This window comes from Choloepus didactylus, chromosome 13 (genome assembly GCF_015220235.1).
Source record: "Choloepus didactylus isolate mChoDid1 chromosome 13, mChoDid1.pri, whole genome shotgun sequence".
NCBI classification, from domain to species: domain Eukaryota; kingdom Metazoa; phylum Chordata; class Mammalia; order Pilosa; family Megalonychidae; genus Choloepus; species Choloepus didactylus.
The window spans coordinates 13,381,851-13,405,037 of record NC_051319.1 but is presented as its reverse complement, the minus strand read 5'-3'; the positions used below and the strand labels follow the sequence as shown (position 1 = coordinate 13,405,037).

Below are 23,187 nucleotides of genomic sequence, written 5' to 3'. Positions count from 1 at the left end.
AGCCATACTAAAAAACAGGAGGATATGGCTCAGGCAAGGGACAAATTAAAATTGCAGAGGAGAGCGAGAAGCAAGATTTATTCCTACATACTGGGCCAGGCTGTTTATGGTGGTGCTGGAGGGGGGGGTGTGTGTGTGCCAAGCTGTAGGGTATGAAGACTTTACCATCTGAAACTGCTGCTCCAAGTTCAGATCAGGCAAGGAACAAACATCATAACAACCAACAAGACCAAAGAAGAGTACACTTAAGTTGCAGACACAATACTTGATCTGAAACAAGAAGCGTGTGCCTACTTCACAGCTTTGAAAGAGCACTTCCCATGCTGCTAGTAGTCTGTGTTTTCTTCCATGCTGTACTGCGAGACTGCCCGGTACAGCAGCACTTGTATTCCTTATTAGCTTGATAGATCATTTTCACTCACTCCTTTTTTTTTTTTAACACTAGCAGCTTTCATCCTTTGAAACGTGCTGAAAAGGAAGAATCAGCAAATACTACGGAAAGTGCAATAATATATGATTATCACTGCGAGATGAGTTTTGATCTAAACCTTCTCCACAACAATGGACACAATGGGTACCCCAATGGAACTTCAGCAGCTCTGAGTGAAACTGGGGTTATCAAAAAACTCCTAACCTCTTAACAGGTTTATTCAGTGTTCAGAACATCAAGCTAGACTTTTCTTCCACTGTTCACAGTATAATGAAAACCTTCAGGACATAAAAGTAGGAGACGATGTTGAATTTGCAGTATCATCTGACCAGCGGAAGGGAAACCCTTTGCTATTAAACTGGTGAAGATAAAGCCAGAAATCCTTCCTGAAGAACGAATTAATGGACAAGAAGTGTTTTATCTGACTTACACCCCTGAAGATGTCGAAGGAAATATTCAGCTGGAAACCGGTGATAAAATAAACTTTGTAATTGATAACAATAAACATACTGGTGCTGTTAAGTGCTTGTAACATTATGCTGTTGAAAAAAGAAACAAGCCTGCTGTCAGGGGTAGTTTGTGCCATGAAGGAGGCATTTGGCTTCATTGAAAGAGGTGATGTTGTAAAAGAGATATTCTTTCACTATAGTGAACCGAAGTGTGCCCTAGAACCCTTACAATCTGGAGATGATGTGGAATTCACAATCAAGGACAGAAATGGTAAAGAAATTGCAACAGATGTTGGACTACTGCCTCAAGGAACAGTCATTTTTGAAGATATTAGCATTGAACATTTTGAAGGAACTGTAACCAAAGTGATCCCAAAAGTTACAGTAAAAACCAGAATGACCCACTGCCAGGACGCATCAAAGTAGACTTTGTGATTCCTAAAGATCTTCCCTTTGGAGACAAAGACACAAAATCCAGGGTGACCCTGCTGGAAGGTAACCAGGTTAGGTTTAATATTTCAACAGACCAATGTAACAAACCAGAATGAGCAACCAACATAGACGTTTTATCAAATACATTTCAGTTCACTAATGAAGTGAGAGAAATGGGTATGACTGCTACCTTGAGAAACGGTTTGGGTTTCATCAACCATGTGGATTGTGATGCTCACATGTTCTTGCATTTCAGTGAAATTTTTGAAGGGAACAGCTCCATACTGCAGATAAAGGAGAGTTTACTGTGGTTCCTGATATGCTCTCTGCCCAATGAAATCATGCTATTAGGATTAAAAAACTTCCCAAGTACACCATTTCACTCCATTCCCATTCAGATCATTGTTTCCTGGGCACTGTAGAAAAAGAAGCCACTTTTTTCCAATCCCCAAACCAAACAAAGGCAAAGAGGAGGAGGCTGATAGCATTATTGCTTATGATGATTGTGGGGTAAAATTAACTACTGCTTTTCAAGCCAAGGATGTCGAAGGATCTACTTCTCAAATAGGAGGTAAGGTTGACATTAGAATTAGTGACAAACAGAGGTCTGGGCAGCAGACTACAACTTGTGTGTGACTTTTAGGTCATAATTCCAGTTCCAAGAGGCTTTTGGGTTATGTGGCAACTCTGAAGGATAATTTTGGATTCATTGAAATAGCCAGTCATGAAAAGGAAATCTTTTTCCATTACAGTGAGTTCTCAGGCAATGTTGACAGCCTGGACCTGGGGGACGTGGTGGAGAACAGCTTGTCCAAAGGCAAAGGCAAAAAAGTGCAGGAAAAGTGAACAAAACACACTCAGTGAATGGCATTACTGGGCAAGCTGATCCCACCATCTACTCAGGTAAAGTCAATCACCCTCTGAGGAGTGCTGATCCAACACAAACTAAGTACCAAGAAATGACTGAGATGGTGGAAGAGGGGGATATGAAAGGTGACGTCTATCCATTTGGCAGAGTTGGGATGGCCAACAAAGGGAACAGCCTGCAGAAAGGGGAAGTGTCAACTTCCAGTTGTGTGTCCTGGGCCAAAAGGCACAGACTATGGCCTATAACATCACACCCCTGCATAGGGCCACAGAGGAGTGTGTGAAAGATCAGTTTGGCTTCATTAACTATGAAGAAGGAGACAGCAAGAAGCTGTTTTTCCAGCTGAAAGAATTTCAGGATGGCATTGAGCTACAGGCAGGAGACGAGGTGGAGTTCTTAGTGATGCTTAATCAGCGCACTGGCAAGTGCAGCACCTGTAATATTTGACAAGTCTGCGAGGGACCGAAGGCTGTTGCAACTTCAAAACATAATTGGTTGGTCAATTGCTTCAAAAGCATCACCCTGGATGATGTCAGTGCTCCTCGCCTAATGGTCCTTTGTCAGCCACGGGGACCAGATGATTCAATGGGATTTAGTGCAGAAAGATCCGTCAAGCTCGTGTCATTGACTAACCACATCCACAAAGCACATCATTAATCCACTGTGATCAAGGTGGGGGTATTCTGGTGAAGGGTTCTGAATATCTCCCTCTTCATCCCTCCCCAGATCTGGAATATTTATTCTATTGAGTTATTACACCAGTTTTAACACCTTCTTCGAGTTATGTTAAAAAATAAATAAATAAATTTAAGAAAACCATTTTAAAATTATGAGTTGCAGCCTGGAAAACTTAAGGTGGTGCCTTATAGTATTAATTTTAGGAGCCTTATTTGGTGTACTTGACGCAACTGGTGTTCTAGTTTGCTAATGCTGCAGGAATGCAAAACACCAGAAATGGATCGGCTTTTACAAAGGGGGTTTATTTGGTTACAAAGTTACAGTCTTAGGGCTATAAAGTGTCCAAGGTAAGTCATCAACAATCGGTACCTTCACTGGAGGATGGCCAATGGTGTCTGGAGAACCTCTGTTAGCTGGGAAGGCACGTGGCTGGCGTCTGCTCCAAGTCCTGGTTTCAAAATGGCTTTCTCCCAGGACGTTCTTCTCTAGGCCACAGCTCCTCTTCAAAATGTCACTCTCAGTTGCTCTTGGGGCATCTGTACTCTCTTAGCTTCTCCAGAGCAAGAGTCTGCTTTCAATGGCCATTTTCAAACTGTCTCTCATCTGCAGCTCCTCTCTCAGCTCCTGGGTGTTCTTCAGAGTGTCCCTACTGGCTGTAGCAAGCTCACTCCTTCTGTCTGAACTTTTATAGGGCTAGGGCTCCAGTGAACTAAACAAGGCCCATGCTGAATGGGTGGGGCCATGCCTCCCTGGAAATTATCCAACCAAAGGTCTTGTCCACAGCTGATTGAATCATATCTCCATGGAAACACCCAAAGGATTCCAAAATCTAATCAACACTAATATGACTGCCCACACAAGATTGCATCAAAGATAATGACATTTTGGGGAACATAATACATCAATCTGGCACAACTAGTAATTGCAAAATCTACTTTGCCTGTGTAAGTGAAAAATATAGACTATAATCTTGTTGGCCCTATAAAATTCTGCACTTGGTATTTAGTACATACTCTACCTTCTTTCTTCTGGCAAGATGTTCTGTCTTAGCATTCAGTTGCATGCTTTTCTTTCCTGTTCATTTGCTTTAATTCTGAAGATGGAATGAGGGTAGAATACATTACCTTTTTTTTTTTAATAGACTTTTATTTGCAAAATTAAAAAATAAAATAAAACTAGTCTGAGTCAGTTTCATTTTTCTTTCGTCGTGCTCCTTTTGAGTAACTCTCAAGTTCTGTTCTTTCTTTGCTATGTTCTGTTTGTTGTGTCAACTATTCTTTTTCTAGCTGTTTCAGCATGGTGGGAGTGAGGAGTCCTTGCTGCACCAATGCGGAAGTGAGGAATTTCTCTCCTGCACCAAGGCTGGATGGCTCAGCAGCTCTATTTCCTAAAGTTTTGTGCTGCACATCCTTCTAGCTTGGCTCTTTAAGATTCCTACAACCCTGCTGACGTGCTCTCCAATTTCAATAGCTTACTTGTCTCAGAAATTTTAATCAGTTTGGTGATGTTGCATATGCCATCTTGGATAATGCTATCTAGTTCTTTCTGGAAGTCTCAAATAAGGCTGGCATCTGGAAACATGTCCATAAATCGGTAGTTTAGCCACAGGTAGAGATCCAAGATACCATGGACAGCTTCAAGATCCATGAAGTCTTTAATATTTTAAGTGGAAGTATTGGCCATTTAATATTTTGACATAACCAAGTAAAGGTCAGGGGCTCATTCCTCCTGCTATACTGTCTGGCAAACTGTAGCAACGAAGAAGAGACAAAAGGCTGCTGCTTGTTGATAGGAGCTGTGCAGAAAACATATCTCACTTGTAGATTTAATGGAATATGCTGGATCAAGTCTGCAGAAAACTTAAAGTTATCCATATTGCAGACAAAATATTGCCCATCAACTTGAAAAAAGTCTACAAAAATATCAATGAAATTAGAAAGTGTAATATCAGGGAGATGGTAGGCAAACATTTCAATCTGTTAAGCAGTTGGATGAAGTCCAGCTACCCTTATAGGATCCACAGGCCTATTCAAAATTGCCTTCAATAAACTGAGGTCTTCACAATTCATTTTGGTAACCAGTTCTTCTTTAAATTTTGACCTGAATCTACCTGCTCTGCCAGCAATCTGCAGGGCTTGAGAGGTGGTTATTGGTTGTATTTCTCTCTCTCCCTTTTCATTAATACTGGGCTCTATAAGAGAGTAAAAAACAATTCTTCTTATGCTCAAATTAAGTTCCATGCCAACTGCATCTGTAGCAACCAGGATTTTGCATGGATCATCGGGATCATTAAACTTCTATGCTTGAGCAGGTTTGGTCCCAGGTAGGAGACTGCCATATATAACAGCTGATTCCAATCCCCAAATTTCAATCTGCTGACTCACTGAATAAATATCATTCTTACTAAAACAGATGAAGCAGTCCCTAAATTGAAGGTTATCTAAGGAGTCTCATGCAGGATCAAGCATAGAGATAGGGGTGAGCCTCTCATAGCTCTGAACCTCCACTTCCTCCCCAGTTGTGTCCATGAGCTCATAACCAGGTCAACAGCAGCAGATTCTCCACACAAGTGGACTTCTTCAGCATGACTCCTAAAGGTGCACTGGTTCAGACCCACCCTCTGGATGGATCTTTAATCATTTGAATTTCATCAACCACAGCTGCTTTATAGGGAGTTGGGACACTGCACATCTCCATAGTGCAAGCAACATGGGCAGCTGGTTTCCCACCAGGATGCACTGTCACACGCTCTTCACCTGTCACCAAGTCACATGGCACATCCGCAGAATTATTCTTTTTGAAGATCTCACGTGCCAGTAATTTTAAAGGACCACAATACACCCCAGATTTTGCTGCCAAGTATTTCTGGATTGCATGATAAATCTTTTCACTTGTTTGTGGGTCCTAAATGGATTACTATCTTCCACCATATGGCTCTGGCTTCTGCGCACCAGTTAGGTGGTAATTGTATGTCACTGATTCTACATAGATCACCCTTACATTCCAATACAGGGAATATCTGTTTTGCATGTCTCAAGAAAAATGGAAACAAATCATCCACATGAGCTGCACTGAAGCAAGTATCATTCAAAACAATGTGACTGTTCACAGCCAAGGAATGAGCCTGTATAATATAATGTCTAAAGCTTATAAAAGCTTGGTGGAAGAGATGAGCATTGAGTCCACAATCAACACCCAGTTTCTGAATTTCTTTCCTCTTATAATAAAACTTGTCTAAGATCTTCTTTACCTTATTCTTGTCCAAAGGCCGGGTTAGCTCAGCCCCAACGTTGCCATCCACAATAGGTCCTTGAGGTTTCACAGTCAGCAGCACAAACAAGGACGTGTTTGGGGCTTTGGGGCCACCCGAGGCAGAGGATAAGGTGGCAGCAAGGGCAGGAATGTGCCCTGGAACCCCAGGAAAGGGTCCACTATGGGCATGAAAGGCAGAGCAGACGGCTGCAAGGTGCCCAGCCTGGTGCCCACCACAGGGCACATAAGGGACATGATCTTTTAAAGTACAAAAACTAAACAATTTGTATAGGCAAACCATTTCCTTAAGGTGATGGCCAAACATTAAAATATTATTTTTCATACCATTTATAATCTTGTCACAATCCATGTAATGAAGTTTGGATAGATTTCAGTGAAAATTATCTTCCAGAATAGTTTCTTTTTCCTGGGATGGGGGATAACTTTATTACAATTAGTTCTTGGTGCAGAATTTCATGCAAATAATGTGTGTCAGCAGTGACTTAATTTAAACGTATTAAACAAACAGAAAGGATGAATGCACAAACTTAGATCACTGCAGCTTTTAGGACCCAATTTTGTTTACTGATTTAAAAACAAAACAAAATTTTAAAAAAAGTTGTGCCTGCAAAATAAAAAAAAAAATTACAGAGGAGACATAGAATTTGGAACAACTAATCAAAGAAGTTCAAAGAAATATCCTAAATCAATTCAAGGAGGTAAAGGAAAATACAGAAATAGAACTAAAGGATATTAAGATGACAATGGGTGAGCATACAGAAGAATCGTAAAGTACAAAAAGAAACATAAATTATGGGGCTGAAAGGCACAATAATGGATATTACAAATACACAAGAGGCCTATGACAGCAAATTTGAACAGGCAGAGGAAATAATCAGTGAACGTGAAGACAGGACAATCAAAATCATACAGTAAGAAGAATAGGTAGAGAAAATAATAGAAAAATGAGCAATGTTTCAGGGATTTGTGTGACAACATGAAGTGTACAAACATATGTGCCATGGATGTCTCAGAAGGAGAAGAGAGTGGAAAGGGGGCAGAGAGAATATTTGAGGAAATAATGGCTTAAAATTTCCCAATTCTTTGGAAGACATAAGTATACATGTCCAAGAAGTGCAACATACTCCAAACAGAATAAAACCTAGTAGACCCAACCTGAGAAACATACTAATCAGAATATCAAATGCAAAAGAAAAAGTAAGAATTCTGAAAGCAGAAGGAGAAAAATGAATTATCACATAGAAGCGATCCTCAATAGGACTAAGTACCGATTTCTCATCAGAAACTACAGCAGTAGTATGACATACTTAAGGTACTGAAAGAGAAAAACTGCCAGATAAAATTTTTTTATCTGGCAAAACTGTCCTTCAAAAATGAGAGAGTTTAAAATACTCGGATAAACAGAAACTGAGAGAATTCATCAATAAAAGACCTGACCTACAAGAATTACTAAAGTGAGTTCTGCAGGTAGAAAGGAACAGACAAGAAAGAGTAGCTTGGCGTAGTGTGAAAAAACAAAGATCTTCAGTAAAGGTAACTAAAAGGGTAAATGCAAAACCCAGTAGTACCGTATCCTCAATATACAACTCTACTCTTTAATTCCAATGAGTCAGAATACAATTGAACAAGATAATGGCATATTTCCTGATAATGGACACACAACATATAAAAAAGATGTTATGGAACAAAGACAACATAAACAGAGGACACAGAGGAGCAGAGAACACGTATGCTATTGAAGCTATGTTGGTATATTTTCAAGTTAGTAGCTTATATACATAGGTTGTGTAATATAAACCCCAGGATAACCACAGCAACAGTATTTTAAAAATATACAGAAACAGAAATGAGAAATGAATCATTCAGATGTATCACCGAAGAACAACTATACAGAAAAGGATGTTGTAATAAAGGAAAAGAGAGGCAGAAAAAAAAGATATAACATATAAAAACCAAAGGATAAAATGGCTTAGGTAAATATTGCCTTTACAGTAACAACACTGAATGTTCATGGATTAACCCCCCCCTCCAATTAAAAGACACAGATTGGCAGAACGGAGTAAAAAGCATGATCCAACTTTATATTGTTTACAAGAGACTCACGTTAGACCCAAGACACAAATAGAGAGAAAGAGAAAGGATGGAAAAAGATACTCCATGCAAATAGTAACCAAAAAAGAGCCAGGGTAGCTATCTAATATCAGACAAAATGGACTTTAAGTCAAAAGCTGTTACAGGAGACAAGGACACTGTATATTAATAAAATTGCCAATCCACCAAGGAGAAATAAAAATCATAAACATTTATACATCTAACCACACTGCCCCAAAATACATGAGGCAAACACTGGCAAAACTGAATGGAGAAAAAGACAACTCTACAAAAATAGTTGGAGACAATACAACACTTTCATCAATAAAGACCATCTAGACAGAAGAACAGTAAGGAAATAGGTAATTTGAATAATATGATAAATGAACTACACCTAACTTACATATATAGAACACTATACTCCCAATCAGCAGAATATATATTCTTCTCAAGTGCAAATGTGTTTCTCCAGGATAGACCACATGTTGGGTCACAAAACAAGTCTCAATAAATTTAAAAAGACTGAAATTAAACAAAGCATCTTCTCCGACCATAATGGAATGAAACTGGAAATAACAGGAAGAGACTGGAAAATCCACAAAAACATGGAAGTTAAATAGCACACTCTTAAGCAATCAGTGAGCTAAAGAAGAAATTACAAGGGAAATCAGTAATTATCTTGAGATGAATGAAAAGGAGAACACAACATATCAAAACTATGGGATGCAGTGAAGGCAGTGCTGAGAGAGAAATTTATAGCCCTAAATGCTTACGTAAAAAAGAGGTAAAATCAAAGACCTAACTGCACACCTGGAGAAACTAGAAAAAGAACAGCAAACTAAACCCAAAGCAAGCAGAAGGAAAGAAATAAATATTAGAGCAGAAATAAATGAAATTGAGAATAAAAAAACAATAAATAGCATCAACAAAACCAAAGGTTGGGTCTTCAAAAAGAACAATAAAATTCACAAACTTTTAACTATACTGACAAAGAAGAGAGAAGACAAAAATAAAATCAGAAATGAGAGAGAGAAAACATTACTACTGACCCCACTGAAATAAAAAGGATCATAAGAGGACAGTATGAAATTAAAAGGATCATAAGAGGACACTACGAAATAAAAAGGATCGTAAGAGGATACTACAAATTAGACAACCTAAATGAAATGGACAAATTCATAGAAACAAGCAAACAACCTACAATGTCTCTAGAGGAAACAGAAGATCTCAACAGACCAGTTACAAGCAAAGAGATTCAATCAGTCATCAAAACCCTCCCAACAAAGAAAATCTCAGGACTAGATGGCTTCACAAGTGAATTCTACCAATCATTCCCAGAAGAATTAATGCCAACCTGCTCAAACACTTCAAAAAACAAAACAAAATAACAAACTCTTCCAGGAGGGAACACTACCTTACCCATTCTATGAGGCCAGCATCACTCTAATAGCAAAGCCAAATAAAGATACCACAAGAGAAGGAAATTATAGACCAATTTCTCCTGTGAATACAGATGAAAAATCCTTAACAAATTACTTGCAAATTGAATCTAACAGAACAATAAAAGAATTATATAACATGATCAAGTGAGTTCCATTCCAGTTATGCAAGTGTGGTTCAACACAAGAAAATCAATTAATGTTAAACACCACATGAACAAAACGAAGGGGGGAAAAGCACACGATCATCTCAATTGATGCAGAAAAGGCATTTGACAAAATCCAGCATCCTTTCTTGACAAAAACACTTAGAAAAATAGGAATAGAATTTCCTCAATACTATAAAGGGCATTTTTGAAAAACCCACAGCTGACATCACACTCAGTGGTGAAAGACTGAAAGCTTTCCCTGTAAGAACTGGAACAAAATGAAGAGGTCCACTGCCACCACTGCTGTTCAACACTGTGCTGGAAGTACTAGACAGAGCAGCTAAGCAGGGAAAAGAAATAAAAGGCATCTAAATTGGAAAGGAAGTAGTAAAACTTTCACTATTTGCAGATGATGTTTAGAAAATCCTGAAAAATCCAGAACAAAGCTCCCAGAGCAAACAAATGAACTCAGCAAAGTGGCAGGGTACAAGATCAACACTCAAAAATAAGTTGTTTCTCATGACCACAGACATAGAGGACTGGTGGTTTGATGGGTTGAGCCCTCTACCGTAGGTTTTACCCTTGGGAAGACGGTTGCTGCAAAGGAGAGGCTAGGCCTCCCTGTATTTGTGTCTAAGAGTCTCCTCCTGAATGCCTCTTTGTTGCTCAGATGTGGCCCTCTCTCTCTGGCTAAGCCAACTTGAAAGGTGAAATCACTGCCCTCCCCCCTACGTGGGATCAGACACCCAGGGAAGTGAATCTCCCTGGCAACGTGGAATATGACTCCCGGGGAGGAATGTAGACCCGGCATCGTGGGATGGAGAACATCTTCTTGACCAAAAGGGGGATGTGAAAGGAAATGAAATAAGCTTCAGTGGCAGAGAGATTCCAAAACGAGCCGAGAGATCACTCTGGTGGGCACTCTTACGCACACTTTAGACAACCTTTTTTAGGTTCTAAAGAATTGGGGTAGCTGGTGATGGATACCTGAAACTATTAAACTACAACCCAGAACCCATGAATCTCGAAGACAGTTGTATAAAAATGTAGCTTATGAGGGGTGACAATGGGATTGGGAAAGCCATAAGGACCAAACTCCACTTTGTCTAGTTTATGGATGGATGTGTAGAAAAGTAGGGGAAGGAAACAAACAGACAAAGGTACCCAGTGTTCTTTTTTACTTCAATTGCTCTTTTTCACTCTAATTATTATTCTTGTTATTTTTGTGTGTGTGCTAATGAAGGTGTCAGGGATTGATTTAGGTGATGAATGTACAACTATGTAATGGTACTGTAAACAATCGAAAGTACAATTTGTTTTGTATGACTGCGTGGTATGTGAATATATCTCAATAAAATGAAGATTAAAAAAAAAATAAGTTGTTTCTATACACTTGTAAGAAGCAATCTGAGGAGGAAATCAAGAAAAAATTCCATTTATAATGCTACTAAAAGAACCTAATATTTCAGAATAAATTTAACAAAGGATGTAAAGGACTTATACATGCAGAACTACAAAACATTATAAAAGAAATCACAGAATATCTAAATAAATGGAAGGATATTCCATGCTCAAGGATTGGAAGACTAAATATTGTTAAGATGTCAATTCTACCCAAAATGATTTACAGATTCAATGCAATACCAATCAAAATACCAATAGCCTTCTTTGGAGAAATGGAAAAGCAAATTATCTAATTTATTTGGAAGGGTAAGGGGCCCTGAATAGGCAAAAACATCTTGAAAAAGAATGCAGGACTTGTACTTGCTGACTTAAAAACTTATTACAAAGCTACAGTGGTCAAACAGCATGGTACTGGCACTAGGATAGACATATAGACTGATGGAATCGAATTGAGAGTTCAGAATAGACCCTCACATCTATGGCCAATTGATATTTGACAAGGCTTCCAGAACACTCAATTAGGAAAGAATAGTTTCCTCAACAAATGGTTCTGGGATAACTAGATATCCATATGCAAAAGAATGAAGGAGGACCTATATCCACACCACATACAAAAATTAACTCAAAATGGATCAAAGCTCCTAGAAGAAAATATAGGGAGGCATCATTATGATCTTGTATTAGGCAATGTTTTCATAGACTTTATACCCAAAGTATAAGCTAAAAGGAAAAACAGATAAATGAGGAATCTCCTCCATATTAAAAACTTTTGTGCATCAAAGGATTTTATCACAAAAGTGAAAAGACCGCTTACACAACAGGAGAAAATATCTGAAAACCACATATCTGATAAAGCGTTTAATATCCAGAATATATAAAGAATCCTATAACTCAACAACTGAAAGACAAACAACCCAATTTTAAAACGAGCAAAAGACTTGAATAGTCATTTCTACAAAGAGAATATACAAATGGCTAAAAAACACTAAAAAGATGCTCAACATCATTAACTATTAGGGAACTGCAAATCAAAAATCACAGTAAGAAACCATTTCACACCCATAAGAAAGGCTACTATTAATAAAACAGAAAATTACAAGTGTTGGAGAGGATGTGGAGAAATAGGAACACTCATTCATTGCTAATAGGATATAAAATGGTACAGCTGCTGCTGAAGACAGTTTGGCAGTTCCTCATAAAGCTAAGTATAGAATTAACAAACAACCTGGCAATCCCTCTACTAGATACATTCCCCCAAAGAACTGAGAGCAGGGACTCACAGACATTTTTTTTTTTAATCTTCATTTTATTGAGATATATTCACATACCACGCAGTCATACAAAACAAATCGTACTTTCGATTGTTCACATTACCATTACCTAGTTGTACATTCATCGCCTAACTCAATCCCTGACACCTTCATTAGCACACACACAAAAATAATAAGAATAATAATTAAAGTAAAAAAGAGCAATTGAAGTGAAAAAGAACACTGGGTACCTTTGTCTGTTTGTTTCCTTCCCCTATTTTTCTACTCATCCATCCATAAACTAGACAAAGTGGAGTGTGGTTCTTATGGCTTTCCCAATCCCATTGTCACCCCTCATAAGCTACATTTTTATACAACTGTCTTCGAGATTCATGGGTTCTGGGTTGTAGTTTGCTAGTTTCAGGTATCCACCACCAGCTACCCCAATTCTTTAGAACCTAAAAAGGGTTGTCTAAAGTGTGCGTAAGAGTGCCCACCAGAGTGACCTCTCGGCTCCTTTTGGAATCTCTCTGCTACTGAAGCTTATTTCATTTCCTTTCACATCCCCCTTTTAGTCAATAAGATGTTCTCCGTCCCACGATGCCGGGTCTACATTCCTCCCCGGGAGTCATATTCCACGTTGCCAGGGAGATTCACTCCCCTGGGTGTCCGATCCCACGTAGAGGGGAGGGCAGACTCACAGACATTTGTACACCAATATTCATAGTGGCATTATTCAAAATTGCCAAAAGATGAAAAAAAGGCAATTGTCCATCAAACAATTAATAGATAAAATGTGGCATATACATACAATGGAATATTATTCAGCATTAAAAAGGAATGAAGTTCTGGTTTACGCAACATGGATGAACCTTGAGGACACTATGTTGAGTAAAACAAACCAGCCACGAAAGGACAAATACTGTATGGTCACACTGATATGAAATAATTAGAATAAGTAAACTCACAGAGTAAGAATCTAGAATATAGGTTACCAAGAGGTGGTTTGAGGGTAGAGAATGGAGAGTTAATGCTTAATTTGTACAAAATTTCTATTTGGGTTGATTGTAGAGTTTTGGAAATGGATGGTGGTAACTGGAGCACAACATTGTAAGTGTAATTAACAGCAATGAATTATATACGTGAATATGGATGAAAGGGGAAAATTTTTACCAAAATAAAAAGATAAAATATAAGGAGGGCGGGGCAAGATGGCGGACTGGTGAGCTGTATGTTTTAGTTACTCCTCCAGGAAAGTAGGTAGAAAGCCAGGAACTGCGTGGACTGGACACCACAGAGCAATCTGACTTTGGGCATACTTCATACAACACTCATGAAAACGTGGAACTGCTGAGATCAGCGAAATCTGTAAGTTTTTGCGGCCAGGGGACCCGCGCCCCTCCCTGCCAGGCTCAGTCCCGTGGGAGGAGGGGCTGTCAGCTCCGGGAAGGAGAAGGGAGAACTGCAGTGGCAGCCCTTATCGGAAACTCATTCTACTGATCCAGACTCCAACCATAGATAGACTGAGACCAGACACCAGAGAATCTGAGAGCAGCCAGCCCAGCAGAGAGGAGACAGGCATAGAAAAAAAACAACACGAAAAACTCCAAAATAAAAGCAGAGGATTTTTGGAGTTCTGGTGAACATAGAAAGGGGAAGGGCAGAGCTCAGGCCCTGAGGCGCATATGCAAATCCCGAAGAAAAGCTGATCTCTCTGCCCTGTGGACCTTTCCTTAATGGCCCTGGTGGCTTTGTCTCTTAGCATTTCAATAACCCATTAGATCTCTGAGGAGGGCCCTTTTTTTTTTTTTTTAATCCTTTTTTCTTTTTCTAAAACAATTACTCTAAGAAGCCCAATACAGAAAGCTTCAAAGACTTGCAATTTGCGCAGGTCAAGTCAAGAGCAGAACTAAGAGAGCTCTGAGACAAAAGGCAATAATCCAGTGGCTGAGAAAATTCACTAAACACCACAACTTCCCAAGAAAAGGGGGGTGTCCGCTCACAGCCATCATCCTGGTGGACAGGAAACACTCCTGCCCATCGCCAGCCCCATAGCCCAGAGCTGCCCCAGACAACCCAGTGTGACGGAAGTGCTTCAAATAATAGGCACACACCACAAAACTGGGCGTGGACATTAGCCTTCCCTGCAACCTCAGCTGATTGTACCAGAGTTGGGAAGGTGGAGCAGTGTGAATTAACAAAGCCCCATTCAACCATCATTTCAGCAGACTGGGAGCCTCCCTACACAGCCCAGCAGCCCACAACTGCCCTGGGGGGACGGCACTCACCTGTGACATAGCACAGTCATCCCTCAACAGAGGACCCAGGGTGCACGGCCTGGAAGAGGGGCCCACTTGCAAGTCTCAGGAGCCATACGCCAATACCAAGGACTTGTGGGTCAGTGGCAGAGACAAACTGTAGCAGGACTGAACTGAAGGATTAGACTATTGCAGCAGCTTTAAAACTCTAGGATCACCAGGGAGATTTGATTGTTAGGGCCACCCCCCCCTCCCCGACTGCCCAGAAACACGCCCCATATACAGGGCAGGCAACACCAACTACACACGCAAGCTTCGTACACCAATTGGACCCCACAAGACTCACTCCCCCACTCACCAAAAAGGCTAAGCAGGGGAGAACTGGCTTGTGGAGAACAGGTGGCTCGTGGACGCCACCTGCTGGTTAGTTAGAGAAAGTGTACTCCACGGAGCTGTAGATCTGATAAATTACAGGCAAGGACTTCAATTGGTCTACAAATCCTAAAAGAACCCTATCAAGTGCAGCAAATGCCACGAGGCCAAAAACAACAGAAAATTATAAAGCATATGAAAAAACCAGACGATATGGATAACCCAAGCCCAAGCACCCAAATCAAAAGATCAGAAGACACACAGCACCTAGAGCAGCTACTCAAAGAACTAAAGATGAACAATGAGACCATAGTACGGGAGACAAAGGAAATCAAGAAGACCCTAGAAGAGCATAAAGAAGACATTGCAAGACTAAATAAAAAAATGGATGATCTTATGGAAATTAAAGAAACTGTTGACCAAATTAAAGATTCTGGACACTCATAGTACAAGACTAGAGGAAGTTGAACAACGAATCAGCGACCTGGAAGATGACAGAATGGAAAATGAAAGCATAAAAGAAAGAATGGGGAAAAAAATTGAAAAAATCAAAATGGACCTCAGGGTTATGATAGATAATATGAAACGTCCGAATATAAGACTCATTGGTGTCCCAGAAGGGGAAGAAAAGGGTAAAGGTCTAGGAAGAGTATTCAAAGAAATTGTTGGGGAAAACTTCCCAAATCTTCTAAACAACATAAATACACAAATCATAAATGCTCAGCGAACTCCAAATAGAATAAATCCAAATAAACCCACTCCGAGACATATACTGATCACACTGTCAAACACAGAAGAGAAGGAGCAAGTTCTGAAAGCAGCAAGAGAAAAGCAATTCACCACATACAAAGGAAACAGCATAAGACTAAGTAATGACTACTCAGCAGCCACCATGGAGGCGAGAAGGCAGTGGCACGATATATTTAAAATTCTGAGTGAGAAAAATTTCCAGCCAAGAATACTTTATCCAGCAAAGCTCTCCTTCAAATTTGAGGGAGAGCTTAAATTTTTCACAGACAAAGAAATGCTGAGAGAATTTGCTAACAAGAGACCTGCCCTACTGGAGATACTCAAGGGAGCCCTACAGACAGAGAAACAAAGAAAGGACAGAGAGACTTGGAGAAAGGTTCAGTACTAAAGAGATCTGGTATGGGTACAATAAAGGATATTAATAGACAGAGGGGAAAAACATGACAAACATAAACCAAAGGATAAGATGGCTGATTCAAGAAATGCCTTCACGGTTATAACGTTGAATGTAAATGGATTAAACTCCCCAATTAAAAGGTACAGATTCGCAGAATGGATCAAAAAAAATGAACCATCAATATGTTGCATACAAGAGACTCATCTGAGACACAGGGACACAAAGAAACTGAAAGTGAAAGGATGGAAAAAAATATTTCATGCAACCTACAGCCAAAAGAAAGCAGGTGTAGCAATATTAATCTCAGATAAAATAGACTTCAAATGCAGGGATGTTTTGAGAGAGAAAGAAGGCCACTACATACTAATAAAAGGGGCAATTCAGGAAGAAGAAATAACAATCGTAAATGTCTATGCACCCAACCAAGGTGCCACAAAATACATGAGAGAAACACTGGCAAAACTAAAGGAAGCAATTGATGTTTCCACAATAATTGTGGGAGACTTCAACACATCACTCTCTCCCATAGATAGATCAACCAGACAGAAGACCAATAAGGAAATTGAAAACCTAAACAATCTGATAAATGAATTAGATTTAACAGACATATACAGGACATTACATCCCAAATCACCAGGATACACATACTTTTCTAGTGCTCACGGAACTTTCTCCAGAATAGATCATATGCTGGGACATAAAACAAGCCTCAATAAATTTAAAAAGATTGAAATTATTCAAAGCACATTCTCTGACCACAATGGAATACAATTAGAAGTCAATAACCATCAGAGACTTAGAAAATTCACAAATACCTGGAGGTTAAACAACACACTCCTAAACAATCAGTGGTTTAAAGAAGAAATAGCAAGAGAAATTGTTAAATATATAGAGACGAATGAAAATGAGAACACAACATACCAAAACCTATGGGATGCAGCAAAAGCAGTGCTAAGGGGGAAATTTATAGCACTAAATGCATATATTAAAAAGGAAGAAAGAGTCAAAATCAAAGAACTAACGGATCAACTGAAGAAGCTAGGAAATGAACAGCAAACCAATCCTAAACCAAGTACAAGAAAAGAAATAACAAGGATTAAAGCAGAAATAAATGACATCGAGAACAAAAAAACAATAGAGAGGATAAATATCACCAAAAGTTGGTTCTTTGAGAAGATCAACAAGATTGACAAGCCCCTAGCTAGACTGACAAAATCAAAAAGAGAGAAGACCCATATAAACAAAATAATGAATGAAAAATGTGACATAACTGCAGATCCTGAAGAAATTAAAAAAATTATAAGAGGATACTATGAACAACTGTATGGCAACAAACTGGAGAATGTAGAGGAAATGGACAATTTCCTGGAAACATATGAACAACCTAGACTGACCAGAGAAGAAATAGAAGACCTCAACCAACCCATCACAAGCAAAGAGATCCAATCAGTCATCAAAAATCTTCCCACAAATAAATGCCCAGGGCCAGATGGCTTCTCAGGGGAATTCTACCAAACTTTCCAGAAAGAACTGACACCAATCTTACTCAAACTCTTTCAAAACATTGAAGAAAATGGAACACTACCTAACTCATTTTATGAAGCTAACATCAATCTAATACCAAAACCAGGCAAAGATGCTACAAAAAAGGAAAACTACCGGCCAATCTCCCTAATGAATATAGATGCAAAAATCCTCAACAAAATACTTGCAAATCGAATCCAAAGACACATTAAAAAAATCATACACCATGACCAAGTGGGGTTCATTCCAGGCATGCAAGGATGGTTCAACATAAGAAAAACAATCAATGTATTACAACACATTAAAAACTCAAAAGGGAAAAATCAATTGATCATCTCAATAGATGCTGAAAAAGCATTTGACAAAATCCAACATCCCTTTTTGATAAAAACACTTGAAAAGATAGGAATTGAAGGAAACTTCCTCAACATGATAAAGAGCATATATGAAAAACCCACAGCCAGCATAGTACTCAGTGGTGAGAGACGGAAAGCCTTCCCTCTAAGATCAGGAACAAGACAAGGATGCCCGCTGTCACCACTGTTATTCAACATTGTGCTGGAAGTGCTAGCCAGGGCAATCCGGCAAGACAAAGAAATAAAAGGCATCCAAATTGGAAAAGAAGAAGTAAAACTGTCATTGTTTGCAGATGATATGATCTCATATCTAGAAAACCCTGAGAAATCGACGATACAGCTACTAGAGCTAATAAACAAATTTAGCAAAGTAGTGGGATACAAGATTAATGCACATTAAGTCAGTAATGTTTCTATATGCTAGAAATGAACAATCTGAAGAGACACTCAAGAAAAAGATACCATTTTCAATAGCAACTAAAAAAATCAAGTACCTAGGAATAAACTTAACCAAAGATGTAAAAGACCTATACAAAGAAAACTACATAACTCTACTAAAAGAAATAGAAGGGGACCTTAAAAGATGGAAAAATATTCCATGTTCATGGATAGGAAGGCTGAATGTCATTAAGATGTCAATTCTACCCAAACTCATCTACAGATTCAATGCAATCCCAATCAAAATTCCAACAACCTACTTTGCAGACTTGGAAAAGCTAGTTATCAAATTTATTTGGAAAGGGAAGATGCCTCGAATTGCTAAAGACACTCTAAAAAAGAAAAACAAAGTGGGAGGACTTACACTCCCTGACTTTGAAGCTTATTATAAAGCCACAGCTGCCAAAACAGCATGGTACTGGCACAAAGATAGACATATATATCAATGGAATCGAATTGAGAATTCAGAGATAGACCCTCAGATCTATGGCCGACTGATCTTTGATAAGGCTCCCAAAGTCACTGAACTGAGTCATAATGGTCTTTTCAACAAATGGGGCTGGGAGAGTTGGATATCCATATCCAAAAGAATGAAAGAGGACCCCTACCTCACCCCCTACACAAAAATTAACTCAAAATGGACCAAAGATCTCAATATAAAAGAAAGTACCATAAAACTCCTAGAAGACAATGTAGGAAAACATCTTCAAGACCTTGTATTAGGCGGCCACTTCCTAGACTTTACACCCAAAGCACAAGCAACAAAAGAGAAAATAGATAAATGGGAACTCCTCAAGCTTAGAAGTTTCTGCACCTCAAAGGAATTTCTCAAAAAGGTAAAGAGGCAGCCAACTCAATGGGAAAAAATTTTTGGAAATCATGTATCTGACAAAAGACTGATATCTTGCATATATAAAGAAATCCTACAACTCAAGGACAATAGTACAGACAGCCCAATTATAAAATGGGCAAAAGATATGAAAAGACAGTTCTCTGAAGAGGAAATACAAATGGCCAAGAAACACATGAAAAAATGTTCAGCTTCTCTAGCTATTAGAGAGATGCAAATTAAGACCACAATGATATACCATCTAACACCGATTAGAATGGCTGCCATTAAACAAACAGGAAACTACAAATGCTGGAGGGGATGTGGAGAAATTGGAACTCTTATTCATTGTTGGTGGGACTGTATAATGGTTCAGCCACTCTGGAAGTCAGTCTGGCAGTTCCTTAGAAAGCTAGATATAGAGTTACCATTCAATCCAGCGATTGCACTTCTCGGTATATACCCGGAAGATCGGAAAGCAGTGACACGAACAGATATCTGCACGCCAATGTTCATAGCAGCATTATTCACAATTGCCAAGAGATGGAAACAACCCAAATGTCCTTCAACAGATGAGTGGATAAATAAAATGTGGCATATACACACGATGGAATACTACGCGGCAGTAAGAAGGAACGATCTCGTGAAACATATGACAACATGGATGAACCTTGAAGACATAATGCTGAGCGAAATAAGCCAGGCACAAAAAGAGAAATATTATATGCTACCACTAATGTGAACTTTGAAAAATGTAAAACAAATGGTTTATAATGTAGAATGTAGGGGAACTAGCAATAGAGAGCAATTAAGGAAGGGGGAACAATAATCCAAGAAGAACAGATAAGCTATTTAACGTTCTGGGGATGCCCAGGAATGACTATGGTCTGTTAATTTCTGATGGATATAGTAGGAGCAAGTTCACAGAAATGTTGCTATATTAGGTAACTTTGTTGGGGTAAAGTAGGAACATGTTGGAAGTTAAGCAGTTATCTTAGGTTAGTTGTCTTTTTCTTACTCCCTTGTTATGGTCTCTTTGAAATCTTCTTTTATTGTATGCTTGTTTTCTTTTTAACTTTTTTTTCATACAGTTGATTTAAAAAAGAAGGGAAAGTTAAAAAAAAAAAAAAAAAAAGAAAAACAAGGAAAAAAAAAGATGTAGTGCCCCCTTGAGGAGCCTGTGGAGAATGCAGGGGTATTCGCCTACCCCACCTCGATGGTTGCTAACATGACCACAGACATAGGGGACTGGTGGTTTGATGGGTTGAGCCCTCTACCATAAGTTTTACCCTTGGGAAGACGGTTGCTGCAAAGGAGAGGCTAGGCCTCCCTATGGTTGTGCCTAAGAGCCTCCTCCCGAATGCCTCTTTGTTGCTCAGATGTGGCCCTCTCTCTCTAGCTAAGCCAACTTGAAAGGTGAAATCACTGCCCTCCACTCTACGTGGGATCAGACACCCAGGGGAGTGAATCTCCCTGGCAACGTGGAATATGACTCCCGGGGAGGAATGTAGACCCGGCATCGTGGGACAGAGAACATCTTGACCAAAAGGGAGATATGAAAGGAAATGAAATAAGCTTCAGTGGCAGAGAGATTCCAAAACGAGCTGAGAGGTCACTCTGGTGGGCACTCTTACGCACACTTTAGACAACCCTTTTTAGGTTCCAAAGAATTGGGGTAGCTGGTGGTGGATACCTGAAACTATCAAACTACAACCCAGAACCCATGAATCTCGAAGACAGTTGTATAAAAATGTAGCTTATGAGGGGTGACAATGGGATTGGGAAAGCCATAAGGACCACACTCCAGTTTGTCTAGTTTAGGGATGGATGAGTAGAAAAATAGGGGAAGGAAACAAACAGACAAAGGTACCCAGTGTTCTTTTTTACTTCAATTGCTCTTTTTCACTCTAATTATTATTCTTGTTATTTTTGTGTGTGTGCTAATGAAGGTGTCAGGGATTGATTTGGGTGATGAATGTACCACTATGTAATGGTATTGTAAACAATCGAAAGTACGATTTGTTTTGTATGACTGCGTGGTATGTGAATATATCTCAATAAAATGAAGATAAAAAAATAAAAAAATAAACAGAAGAAAAAAATATATAAGGCTGTACAACACAGTGAACCCTACTGTAAACAATGGTCTGTAGTCAACAGCATGATTATAAAAATGTACTTTCCTGAACTATAACAAATATAGCACACAAATGCAAGGTGTTAATAACAGAGCAGTGTATTTGGAAAAAAATGCACCCTAATGTAAACTATGGAGTATAGTTAACACTACAGTCATAATATTCTCTTATCAACTGTTAGAAAGGTACTACACTAATGCTAAATGTCAATAATGGGGGAGGGGGTGGATTTATAGGAATGCTGTAATTTTTACATGATTTTTCTGTAAACCTATAATTCCTCTAATAAAAAAAAAATTTTTAAATAAGTGCAGCTTACAAAATTGACCTATTGAGCAATCTGTTTTTTAAGATTGAGCATTCTTGTCAACAATTGCAATTTAAGATTGAGCATTCTTGTCAACAATTGCAAGACAAAATCCTGAATGCTTTAGTGTTTGTGTCAAGACTGCTGTGAAGAAAGAGGGTTTGAACGCTGGGTGAAGGGATCTATCCTGGGAACTGAGTCATTTCGGACCCTTCCTTCATCTGCATGTAATGGAAATGACAGTGTGAGTGGTACAGAGCGTAATATCTTTGATCATCTTTCTTAACTGAAAATACTTTGATGCACATGTCCTCAGACGGTAAAAGGACCTGATGGGTAGATCAAAGATCTTTTCCATCCACTGTATTTTCAAAAACTGCTTTGCACTTTAAAATACACTTCTTAAAATTCCCACCCAAGCAGCCCCCAAATACTAGAACAAAATACATCATGCAACATTCTGGCCCCTGCCCTCAATGATTACCTTTACATAGTTCCTAAAGTCACTGACAGCTGCTGCCATTTGTTTCCATGTATTCTTCGGTTCTCAAAATACTGAGCACCAAGGCAGAGAGGAAAAACTGCATGATGGTGATGCTGTTATTTGATGTCAGATCTTGTTGCTTTAGAACATTTTATGAATCTTAGTACAACCACTCTCTCCTTTAACCTGACGGTAAAGTAATTAAAATATTATTTATATCAAACCAATATGCATTGGTTTGATTTAAATAACAATGCATGTGAATTTTTAAGATTATACAAGTTTAAGAAGAAAACTCCCAAGCTGTCTTTTTTTTCCCCCAAGATCATTTCTGTATGCTGAAAAGCACAGGTTTTCCCTCCTCTGTTAGATATTTTCTTGGGAAAGTTTAAGCAGTACTCTCCTACGTGCAATGCCAGATCTAGCAGGCTCAGATATCACTGACATCCCTTGGTCAAATTATCTCTTACCTCCCAGTACTAGTGAATCAGAAGTTCTTTTTAAGAGCTAAAGGACACCCATCCCCACCAGCCCTACCTTTAATATACATTTGCAAGAGACTTTAGAGAAGTACAATACCATTCAGACTTATTTTCTTTCTTCCCTTGTTCAGTTTCTCTTTTAACGGCTTTCAAAATACATATCATAAGAACCATTTTGCTTCAAAACCTGGCAGATGCTGAGTTTTCTAACAGAACTATGATATATCAGTGGTTCTCAAACTCAAGCAGGCATCAGAGCCTCCTGCAGGGCTTGTTAAAACAGCTTGCTGGGTCTCATCCACCGAGTTGCCGTCAGTAAGCGTGGGTGGGGCCAAGGAATGTGCTTCTCTAACAAGTTCCCAGCAGAGGCTGAGGCTGCAGGTCTGGGG

At 39.1% G+C, this 23,187-nt stretch overlaps 1 protein-coding gene and 1 pseudogene across 4 annotated transcripts in view; both read right to left on the bottom strand.

Moving 5' to 3' along the window:
- PDE8B (phosphodiesterase 8B) overlaps nt 1–23,187 on the bottom strand; it is a 348,197-nt gene that overhangs the window by 45,115 nt on the left and 279,895 nt on the right. The gene's annotated exons all lie outside the window — the stretch shown is intronic.
- Nucleotides 4,033–6,410, bottom strand: LOC119508350 (annotated as a pseudogene).